Raw genomic sequence first — 10,927 nt, forward strand, 5'->3', positions numbered from 1 at the left:
TTCTTTTCCTTTCTTTTCTTTTCCTTTCTTTTCTTTTCTTTTCTTTTCTTTTCTTTTCTTTTCTTTTCTCTTTTCTTTTCTTTTCTTTTCTTTTCTTTTCTTTTCTTTTCTTTTCTTTTCTTTCTATCCCCCACAAGGTAATGATTTAGTAGGATCCGGGAAAGCTTATTAGTAGCCAAAGACTTGTCCTTGTGTCCAGCCTCTGATACTTACTAGCTTCCTTTAATCTCTAAATTTGAATCTCCACTGAATGGTTCAGGGAATGCATTTGTTCATTCAACAAAGTCTATTAAATATTTATGATGTTCCAGGCATTATGATGAAGCTTGGGGATGGAATATGGCTAAGACATATGGCTCAGTCTAGCCGGTCTTGAGAAGATTATGATAAGATGAGCAAATGTTTGGAAAGTGCTTTTGCTATTGTAAAATGCTGGCTCTAAATTTCTACATGCTCATTGTAGCCACTGAATGCACAGGCTTCCACGATCCCGCAGTCAAATGATGTCGTTGTACCTGCAGTCAGCATGGTTGTGACTCAACACTGCATGCATTCTGAGCATTTATTTGCCTAAAAGTTTAAGTATATCAATTGCTTAACCACCTGTAAAATCTCTGGAATCCCAGAAGAAATGCTAAAGAAAGATCTTAGCTGAAAGTCAACCATGAGCTTCACCAAAGAGAGGAGAGAGTGAATAGAAATGAAGAGTGTCATTATGCAGGACCAATTTCTTAAAATGCCGGATGTTAATAATCAAACTTTCCCTAATGCAGAAGAACACAGCAGAAGAGATGTTACATTTGTGAAGTTAAAAACTCTTCTCATGCCTAAATGACTCACATTCCATTTGGGAAAATGCCCCTTTCTAAGGAGATGAATTAACTAGGTAAACTGCCTCATGACTGGAGAGACACAGAGCACCCTTGTCATGTATTCACCTGTAATGTCATGGATGAGTCATTTTCTTAGCGTTGCAAACTTTGGGCTCAAGGGTTGTAACTGGAATGATATTTTTACCCTGAAACGTACGAATAAGTAAAGTATATATTTTACCAGTGAAGACCAGTGCAGTTCCTTCATAAGTGATTTTGAAGATATTCCAATGGAGAGAAAAATCAGTTTTATCAGCTCATGTGGGCTCTGAAATAAAAGTGACCAGGAAGAGAGAACGAACTCAGATGGGCCTGCAGAAGCCTATTTGTTTGTTTTTTTATATACCTGCAAAATTATAGGTTTTAAGGGGTGTGAATTTCATTGCTTCCTCTTCACCCCAACTTCCTGAGACCCCAGGGTGCTCACACTGTGCTCTACTCCTGGTACTACTCCATTGTTCAGGTGATGGGAAACCAGGACAGTCATTGCTGAAGGATCATCTCCAGCTTGACCTGGAGCTGAAGCTTTGTGCCCACCCTCATCCTAGCAGGTCCTGGCCATGGCTGGACTGGTGAGGGCAGGGAAGGGAGGCAGTTTCCCTGGAGCTGGGCAAGGTCCAAGGGCTTACTCCATCTCTCAGAAGCTTCTTGGGACAAACATTTGCTGAGGCTGCAGAGGGGGGCGTGGAAAGGGGATTGCCATGGCAACCCCCAAATGTGTGCACTCCAGATCTGTTGATGTCTCCCTCTCTGGCTTTGTGACTTTTCTGAAGGGAGGGGACAGATAATCGGGAATGACCTGGGAATATGAGTGAGTTTCCACAAGTCATCTCGTAGCCCACAGCCTAAACACAGTTCCCGGAGGAGGGTCCAGCACCAGGACACCACGCAGCACATGTAAGCAGTGCTGCATCCCAGAAACAGTTTCCTGGTGCCTCTCAGTCTGTCTTCAAGGCCTGACCCAAAGCCCACCTGCTCTGAGGGGCCCGTGGCAGTCAACCCCCCATGGTTTTGTCCCTTCTCTGAATTCACTCAGCATGTATGTTGGTACTGATGTGCATTCTACCTGTGTGAGTAAGTATCCTTAAGGTTTCTCAGCTGTCAAAGGTTTCAAAGCTGTCAATATAATAGTTAGCCTTAGTCTAAACTGTTTCTACAGTAAATCATGTATGTAACCATGTACCGGTAGCGTAGGAAGAAATGGGTGGAGTGAGCGGAGATCTGTGCTCAGGTGTAAGGAATAAATAAACAAGGAAAGGGAAGATCAGAGAGGGAGTCACCCAGAGAAGCCAGGTAGCTGAAGGAGAGGAGAAGGGGGTGGAGAAAGAGAGAGAGAGAAAAAGAGAGAGAGAAAGAGTGAGTGTCAAGGGATAATGGATCCCATGTGATTCTGGAAGGGAGGTAGGAAAATTAGAGGCAAGAATAGATACAATTTAATTAGGCAAAAGCTAAGTGTAAATAACATTGTTAGTTGCATCAAGGAACCGGTTTTGGTTTCGGTTCCTGAGCGTCAGGGCCTGCGGGGTGGGTGGCCACTGAGAGCCTGCTGTGTGGGCCGAAAGGCACGAAGATCACTTCTGCTTTTCCTTCTCGTGGCCCCTTCCAGCCCTGGAGCTGCTGCCCACCAGCCCCTTGCTGGTGCCCATGGAGGCTGGAGGGACTGACCACAGCGTTTCGGAGCCTGCGCTCCAGTCACCGCTGTTCTTAACTTAGAAGAAGTTGGCAAACAGACCCTCAGAATGGCCTCAGCTGCCCCCCACTTGTCCCCCACAAGCCTGTCCATGCTGAAAAGACTTCTGTTGTCCTGGCTGCTCCCGGGCCACTGAGTTGTCAAAGCAGGCAGCTGTTGGGCGGTGTATTCGTCACGCACGTGAGTTCACTGGAGTCTGGTGTGCATGGCCAAGCTTCCACTCTGTTCTCTCAGCTTTTTCCTCAGACTCCGTGGCTTGGAAGAGAGCTCTGGCTTTCATATCTGTATGATATGAAAACAAGATTCTGTGTGTGCTATATATAGTTGTGCACAGGTGTTAGATAAGAAGTACATGTGTTATGAGTGTAAAATATGGTCTTAAGACACAGATGCATGTATCTATTTATTTCCAGCCAGGGCGCCTGGGTGGCGCAGTCGGTTAAGCGTCCGACTTCAGCCAGGTCACGATCTCGCGGTCCGTGAGTTCGAGCCCCGCGTCGGGCTCTGGGCTGATGGCTCAGAGCCTGGAGTCTGTTTCCGATTCTGTGTCTCCCTCTCTCTCTGCCCCTCCCCCATTCATGCTCTGTCTCTCTCTGTCCCCAAAATAAATAAACGTTGAAAAAAAAATTTATTTGTTTCCAGCCAAGTGCATCTGTTTACAGATGACCCGGTGGTCCCTGCCCTGGTCCAGAGAATTAGTTAGGACCATTCAAAATGAACCATACTTGTCAACATGTTCTAAAAGCCAGTTAATAAAAAAAGAAAATGTCAAGTTGCTTCCACATTGATCTAAGTAGGATTTTTTTTTTAAATGTACCCAATGAAAGTTATTTATGAGACAGTTTCTATCATTTTACACTCGAAGAATTCCAATGACATCTCATTGCCTATAGTGAACAACCCAGTTTCTGGCTGGTCATCCAAGGCCTTCTACAGTCTAAACCTAGCATTATTTATCTTTTAAGATATGGCCTCCACTGCTCATACCCCAGAGATTATTTTTGGTTGTATCCTTTTGACCATGTGAAAAATTCAGTTTCTTGGACAAATATATAATTGACACACACATCCATTTTGCAGATGGCTCAAAGCTAGAAGGGAGAGTGCATTCATTTATCAACTAATATTGACACCTAGGCTGGGCTGGGCTTGGTTCCAGCACTGGGGATGTAGCAGCGAACAAAACAAAGCCTCTGCTGTCATGGAGCTTACATGCTGGAGGGGGAGACAGACTGACATGTCAGGTGGGGTAAGAATGGATACCAAGCAGCTTGCGACGGGGGTTATTGCTGGCCTCAGAAAGACAGCTTCTCTGATAAGGTGACGTTTGAGCGGAGACTTGTGTAACGTGAAGAAGAGGGCCAATTAAGATTCAGGAGAACGGTGTCTTTAGGTGGTGGGAAGAGCAAATGCAGACTCTGAGGCAGGGGGATGCTTGGGAGGTTTGTGCCACAAGAAGACGCAAGAAGGCCAGTTGTGGCTGTGATGCGGTGAGTGGAGGTGAGAATAGGAAGAGGTGAGATTGAGGGGCAGCTAAGGCCAGATCGTACAGAGCATTCTGGCCATGGTAATGGCTTTGGATTTTACTCTGGGTGACATGGGAAGCCACTGAGATGAGAGGTACAGATGACTTGTGTCTTAAATGATTACTTTGGCTGCCATATGCAGAAAGGGCTTTAAGAGCAGAAGCTGGGAGACCAATTAGGAGAATATTCTAACAGTCTGGGTTTGGGACTAGGTGGTTTGGACTAGGGTGTGCATGGGAGTGGTGGTGAAAATGGTAAGACTCTGTAGATACTTTGAAGGCAGAGTTGTAGGGATCTGCTGATAAGTCAGATGTGGAATGTGAGAAGGGAGTCAGTTTTTCCAAGGGTTTTGGACTGAGCAGTCAGGAAAATTGAGAATAGAGTCACCATGGAGATGGGGAGGAGAAGTTGGGGGGAGAAGTGAGGGTGGAGAGCTAGGGGTTCTATTTTAGATAGATTACATTCTTTTCTTTTTCTATTATTTTTTATTTTTTAAAGTGTTTATTTAAATTCAAGTTAGTTAACATACAATAGAATATTATTTTCAGGTGCACAGTATATTGATTCAACACTTCAGTACAACACACATTGTTCCTCACAAGTGTACTCCTTATCCCCTTTACTTGTTTAACCCACCTCCCCACCTCCCTCCCCTCTGATTCCATCAGTATGTTCTCTGTAGTTAAGAGTTCGCCTTGGTTTCTTGGTTTGCCTCTCTTTCTTATTTCCCCTTCATATGTTTTGTTTCTTAAATTTTACAAATGAGTGAAATCATATTTGTATTTTTCTGACTGACTTATTTCACTTATAATACTCTCTAACTGTATCCATGTTGCAAATGGCAAGGCTTCATTCTTTTTTATGGGTGAGTAATATATTATATATATCACCTCTTCTTTTTCTTTTTTTTTTTTTTATTTCAAGTTTTTATTTCAATTCTAGTCAGTTAACATACATGGTAAAATTGGTTTCAGGTAGAATTTAGTGATTCATCACTTATGTATAATACCCAGTGCCCTTCCCAACAAGTACCCTCCTTAATGTGCATTACCCATTTAGCCCATCCCCCATCCACCTCCCTCCATCAACCCTCAGTTTGTTCTCTATGGTTAAGAATCTCTTATGGTTTGCTTTCCTTTTTTTCCCCCTTCCCCAATGTTAATGTGTTTTGTTTCACATATAAGTGAAGTCGTATGATATTTGTCTTTGACTGACTTATTTTGCTTTGCATAATACTCTCTAGCTCCATCCATGTTATTCTAAATGGCAAGATTTAATTCTTTTTGATGGCTGAGTAATATTCTGTTGTGTATATATTCTACATCTTCTTTATCTGTTCATCAGTTGATGGACATTTGAGCTTTTTCCATGGTTTGACTTTTGTTGATAATGTTGTTATAAACATCGGGGTGCATGTGCCCTTTCAAATCAGTGTTATCCAATTATCCTTTGGATAAATACCTAGCAGTGCAATTACTAGGTTGTAAGATAGTTCTATTTTTAACTTTTTGAGGAACATCCATACTGTTTTCCAGAGTGGCTGCATCAGTTTGCATTCCCACCAACAGAATAAGAAGGTTCCTCTTTCTCTGCAAGATAGGTTACATTTTAAGATGCCCATTCTGTAGTTAAAAATCTTCAGCAGGCAATGGGATAATATGATTCTGAGATTCAGAAGAGATATTAGGATGGGAGAAATAGTGTTGGGAGTTGTTCAGTCTATAGATGGCTTTAGGGAGCTAGGTAGATAAAGAAGGAAGAGGTCCAAAGACCCAGCAAAGACTCAGAAGGAACAGCCAATGGGATAGGATGGAAACTGAGACAGATTTTTGTGAGGAAAGAAAGCATCCCCAGGAGGAGAGAGTGATCAATCAACTAGGTCAGAGGTTGCTGAAGACAGAGACTTCACCATTGAATTTAATGTTGTAGAGGTCCATTGCTATATAGAGTTTGGGTTTTGAAAGTCCCCTACAGGCCAAAACTGTTATGACCAATTTAATAGGTACCTACACATGGGTTCAAATGGTCAGGTTTTCATGTACAGGATTTGGAAGATGTGGCTTCACAACTGTTCATGGGAAAGGGTCTATGATTTAAAATCCCAAGTGCCTTATGAACCACTATGTGATGGGGATGTCAAAAACGCCACACTAACACTGACTTTGCCACATGACCAGAAGCACAGCGTCTAGACCAATGCGATTTGCAGTCTCTCTGAGAGGTCCATGGCCAGAACACAGGTGCGTGTGTTTCTTTACTGAGCTCCACACTTGTAAAAAAGAGGGACAAACCAGAGCACCTTTCGCCTACTGCGAAAATTTGTTGAAGAACTAAAGGTGTTCAGAAGAGTATTTAGCCATTTGAAGGCCTGACCTGTGGAAGAAGGATCATTCTTCCTTTTATAGATGGAAGGTAGAAGTTAAAGGGGGAAGTATTTCAGCTCTCTATTTCTGTATAATGAGCCATCCCCAAAATGTATTAGTTTAATACACTGGTTTATTATTTCTCACAATGCTGTGAGTTGATTGGGTGGTTCTTCTGCTGGTTTTGCCAGGGCTGATACAACTATAGTCTGATTGTAGATTGGCAAGGCTCTGGGCTCAGCTGGCTCCCTCAGACCACTTGGTCTTGAATCTTCAAGGAGGTGAAATTGGACTTCCTCCAATGGTGATGGCAGTGATCCAAGAGGGTGAGCCCAAGGCACAAAGACTTGCATCATGTGTATCCCATTGGCCAAAATGAATTGTAGGGGCAAGCCCAAGGTCATGGTGGGGAGACAATATCAGTATATGAATACCAGAGCTATGATTCACTGGGGGCCATTAGTGTAAGATCTACACTGGCAGATTTTGACTTGATATGAGAAAGAAGCTTTAAATAACTATAACCATGCAGTTAGCTGCCTTATGAAATAGTTGGCTTAGTGATGGTAGAGATATTCCAATTCTAATTCATATGTTTGTTCTTGCACTCATAACATTTTATTAAATATCTATGATGTGCAAGATCGTGGGTTAGATAGTATGGGGGATAAAAGATGGATAGAATGAAGTCTTTGGAATGACTTTTACAGACCACTGGGAGAAATGAAAAACAAAACAAAAAAGGAGAGACTTACAGATAAAGTACAGTAAGCAAGCAGAGAAGAGAGAGAAGTGGCTGAAGTCAGGATGTGGAGGGTAGAGGAGGCCTCTAGAGCCTTTACGGGAAAGGTAACATTTTAGTAGAGGGCTGGGAGCTAAGCTAATGATTATCAAGTTCTTTTTGCAAGGCAAAGCACTAGGTTCTGTGTGAATGTTTTACCCTTTAATCTTTATGGCAACTGCATCATTCTCATTCAACAAATGAGAACTGGATATCAGAGTGTTTGCAGATGAATTAACAGGCCAAGAATGTTGGTCTGGGTGGTCCAAAGTCTGTATTCTTTACAGGAAGCTAGGCTGCCTCTGTAAAATTATCATGGACATTACAATTCAAAGATTAAAAAAAATTTTTTTTCAATGATTATTTGTTTTTGAGAGACAGAGAGACAGAGCACAAGCAGGAAAGAGCAGAGAGAGAGGGAGACACAGAATCTGAAGCAGGCTCCAGGCTCTGAGCCATCAGCACAGAGCCCGATGTGGGGCTCGAATCCACAAACCATGAGATCGTGACATGAGCTGAAGTCAGACACTTAACTGACTGAGCCACCCAGGCGCCCCACAATTCAAAGATTTTTAAAGTACTTCACATACAAAATTTCATTTGAACCTCACAACAAATTTGAGGAAAATACTATCCCCATTGTATAGATGAAAAAACTGAGGCTCAGAGAAGTTAGGTCAGACAGATGTGGGAGTTTTGCATTAACTCTTCCCTTTGTCTGCATTGCTGTTTTCCATGACTTTATGTAGCTGGCTCCCTCTGTCATTCAGATTTCAGCTTAAATGGCACCTTCCCTCATCACCAAGTCTGATGTAGCTCCCAAGTCCTAGGCTATCACATCATCCTATTTAAATTCTTTATATAGCACATGTCATTTTTGGAATGATCTGTGTGCAAGATTTTTTCCGCCTCTTTTTTCAGTTCTGAACTTGACTTCTGTAGTTTCATTATGACGTGCCCTGCTTGGAATTGGTTGGGTTTCTTGAAACTAGGAAGTGTTGTCAACTCTGGAAAATTCTAACCCATTAACTTTCAAGTATCTTTTCTTTCTCTTTTTAGTTACATCTTTTGTAACCCCAATTATACTTAAGTTGTATCTTTTCATTCTTTCATTTATGTATCTTAATTTTATTTTTATCATTTTTTTTCTTTTTTCCTGATGCATTCTGGATAAGTTTTTAGCTATATCTTCCAATCTAGGTATATATTTTTCCTGTGTCTAATCTGCACTTTAACCCACTCCAATGAGTTTTAAATTTCATGTTATAATTTTTGTTTCATGAAGTTATATTTGGTTTCTTTAAAGTAAGTTTGTTCAACTTTGATAATCTTTTGCTCCTTCATAATACTGTGAATTCCCTCTTATTTTTTAACCATGTTAAAAATCTTTCTCTGATAATTCAATACCTGTAGGTCCAGTGGGTCTGATTCTGCAATTTATTGTTTCTGTTGACTCTGACACGTATTGGCTTGTACTCCCCATGTGTTTTGTGATTTTCTTCTTCATTTGTGAAAATATCAAGATGTCTGAGTTGAGGGTCCATTATTTCAGAGAAAATTTGTATTTGGGATGACGATAACCCTGGCTATAGATCACTAGGAAATACACAGTTTTCCACAAGGAAAATGTCTCTGTAGCTTACTCATTCCCATCAAATTGCACTTTTTTATTTTTATTGTGTCTGATTGGTTCCCTTATTTGCTGCTAGCTAAGCCATACTTTGAAATGTGTTGTTTTACCCAGCATTTTTAGGTATTCTCTACTGGGAAGATATTCTCTCTTCATTTATTCTAACATATTGCCAGAAGCAAAAGCACCTCTCCTTTTCCCACAATACACTGTGTGGCCTCCAAGCTTGACAAATACTTGCCAGAGATGTAGCAAAAAGTCATTTCTATTTTGAACAATGTTACCAGGATCCTATTCTCCTGATATTAAAAGTATCCCTCTTTCCTTCAGCTTCTCTCGCCATAAAAGAAACCAAAGGTCTTAATATAAAATGAAGGGATAATGCTGCTAGAACACAATAAGAAATGGGAAGAGAGGTACAAGAACAAGTTGGAGATAAAGATTGGAATCAGATCAGGAAGGGCTGTTGTGGGGAACTGGGTTTTATTCTAAGTCAGATGGGAAGTTATTGAAGGGTGTTAAATAGGGAAGGGATGTGAACTAATTTTATTTAAAGAATATAATTGAGAGTAACAAGTTGTTGGAGAGCAGAAGTGCGAAAATGGAAACTATCACAGTAGTTCAGATAAGAAATGGAGGTAGGTTGGACGGGCATGATAGCCATGAAGTGGCTGAGGTGTCAGCCATGAGGTGACAAAAATGCGGATGAGTGTAGTATCTATTGTCGTATAACTAATTACCCCCAAATTTAACAACTTAAAACAATAAATACTTGTATTATAGAGTTTCTGTGGGTTAGGGATCTAAGATCAAGTTACTTGGCTATTTCTGGCTTAGGGTCTCTCATGAGATAACAGTCAAACTGCTAGCTAGGGCTATAGTCATCTCAAAGCTTGACTGGGCTAGATACTCCACTTTAAATCTTATTCATGTGGTTTTTGGAATGCTTAGTTCTTTTTTTGGCTATTGGCCAGAGGCTTCTGTTCCCTACCACTTGGGCCTCTCCAAGGGCTGTTTACAACATGGCAGCTTGCAGCTTGATTCCCCCAGAATAGGGGTGGTAATGGGGAGAACAAGATGGAAGTCACAGTCTTCATAACCTATCTCTGAAGTAACATACTATCAATTCTGTCATCTACTATTGGTCATGGAGACCAACCAAGTACAATGTGGGAAGGGACTATACAAGGATGTGAATACCATGACAATGGAATCATTGGGGCTCTTCCTGGAAGCTGCCTACCTTAACAGTTATGAGGTCTACTTTGATTGTAGAACAAACAGAACATTGCTGATGAATTTGGTGAGACATATGAGGAAAAGAGAGGATATCAGGAACTACTCCAATAGTTCCAATGAGAACTATTGGAAGAGAAACATATTAAAGGTGAGGAGAAATTAAGAGTTGTACTTTCAACTTGTCAAGTTTGCAAAGCCTTTTAGATATCCAAGTGGACATGTCAAGTAGGTAGTTTGAATGAATGATTCTGGAACTCTGGGTAGAGCCCAAAACAAGAGATTAAATTTGCTAGTATAGCCTATGGCTAGGATTTAAAACCTAGGCACTAGATAAGATCGCTTAGTTGCAGTTCCTGACCTTAGTGGATTAGGATCATCTGAGAAGCTTCAAAAAAATTTTTACACCAGGCTATTCTCCAAATCAGCTAAATCCGGGGGTGCCACCCAGCCATTGGGAATTTTAAAACTCCCAAATGATCCCAATATGCAGCCATGGTTGAGAATCCTTGACAAGGGAGAAAATGCCAATGGAGGAAAGAAGGAAACCCAGGACTCTTGCATGTGTGTAAGGGTAGAGGATGATGTGGTGCTCCAGAGAGAATTATGGCAAAAGACACAGCTCATATTGCAGTGCCTGAGAATTGGTTAATTTTGTGGTTACTGTGCCACTGAGCCAGTAACCACCTGGGGACAATAGTTTGTGTACTTCACGTGCAAAGGGCTATCATCTGTGGCCAGCCGAGAGCCTAGGATCACTTTGGAATATCAAAATGTAAAAAGTTGAATACACTTATTCCATTTCATCATGCAATCAGACTTAATTAGA

This window comes from Herpailurus yagouaroundi, unplaced genomic scaffold (genome assembly GCF_014898765.1).
Source record: "Herpailurus yagouaroundi ecotype Mexico unplaced genomic scaffold, PumYag 100, whole genome shotgun sequence".
NCBI classification, from domain to species: domain Eukaryota; kingdom Metazoa; phylum Chordata; class Mammalia; order Carnivora; family Felidae; genus Herpailurus; species Herpailurus yagouaroundi.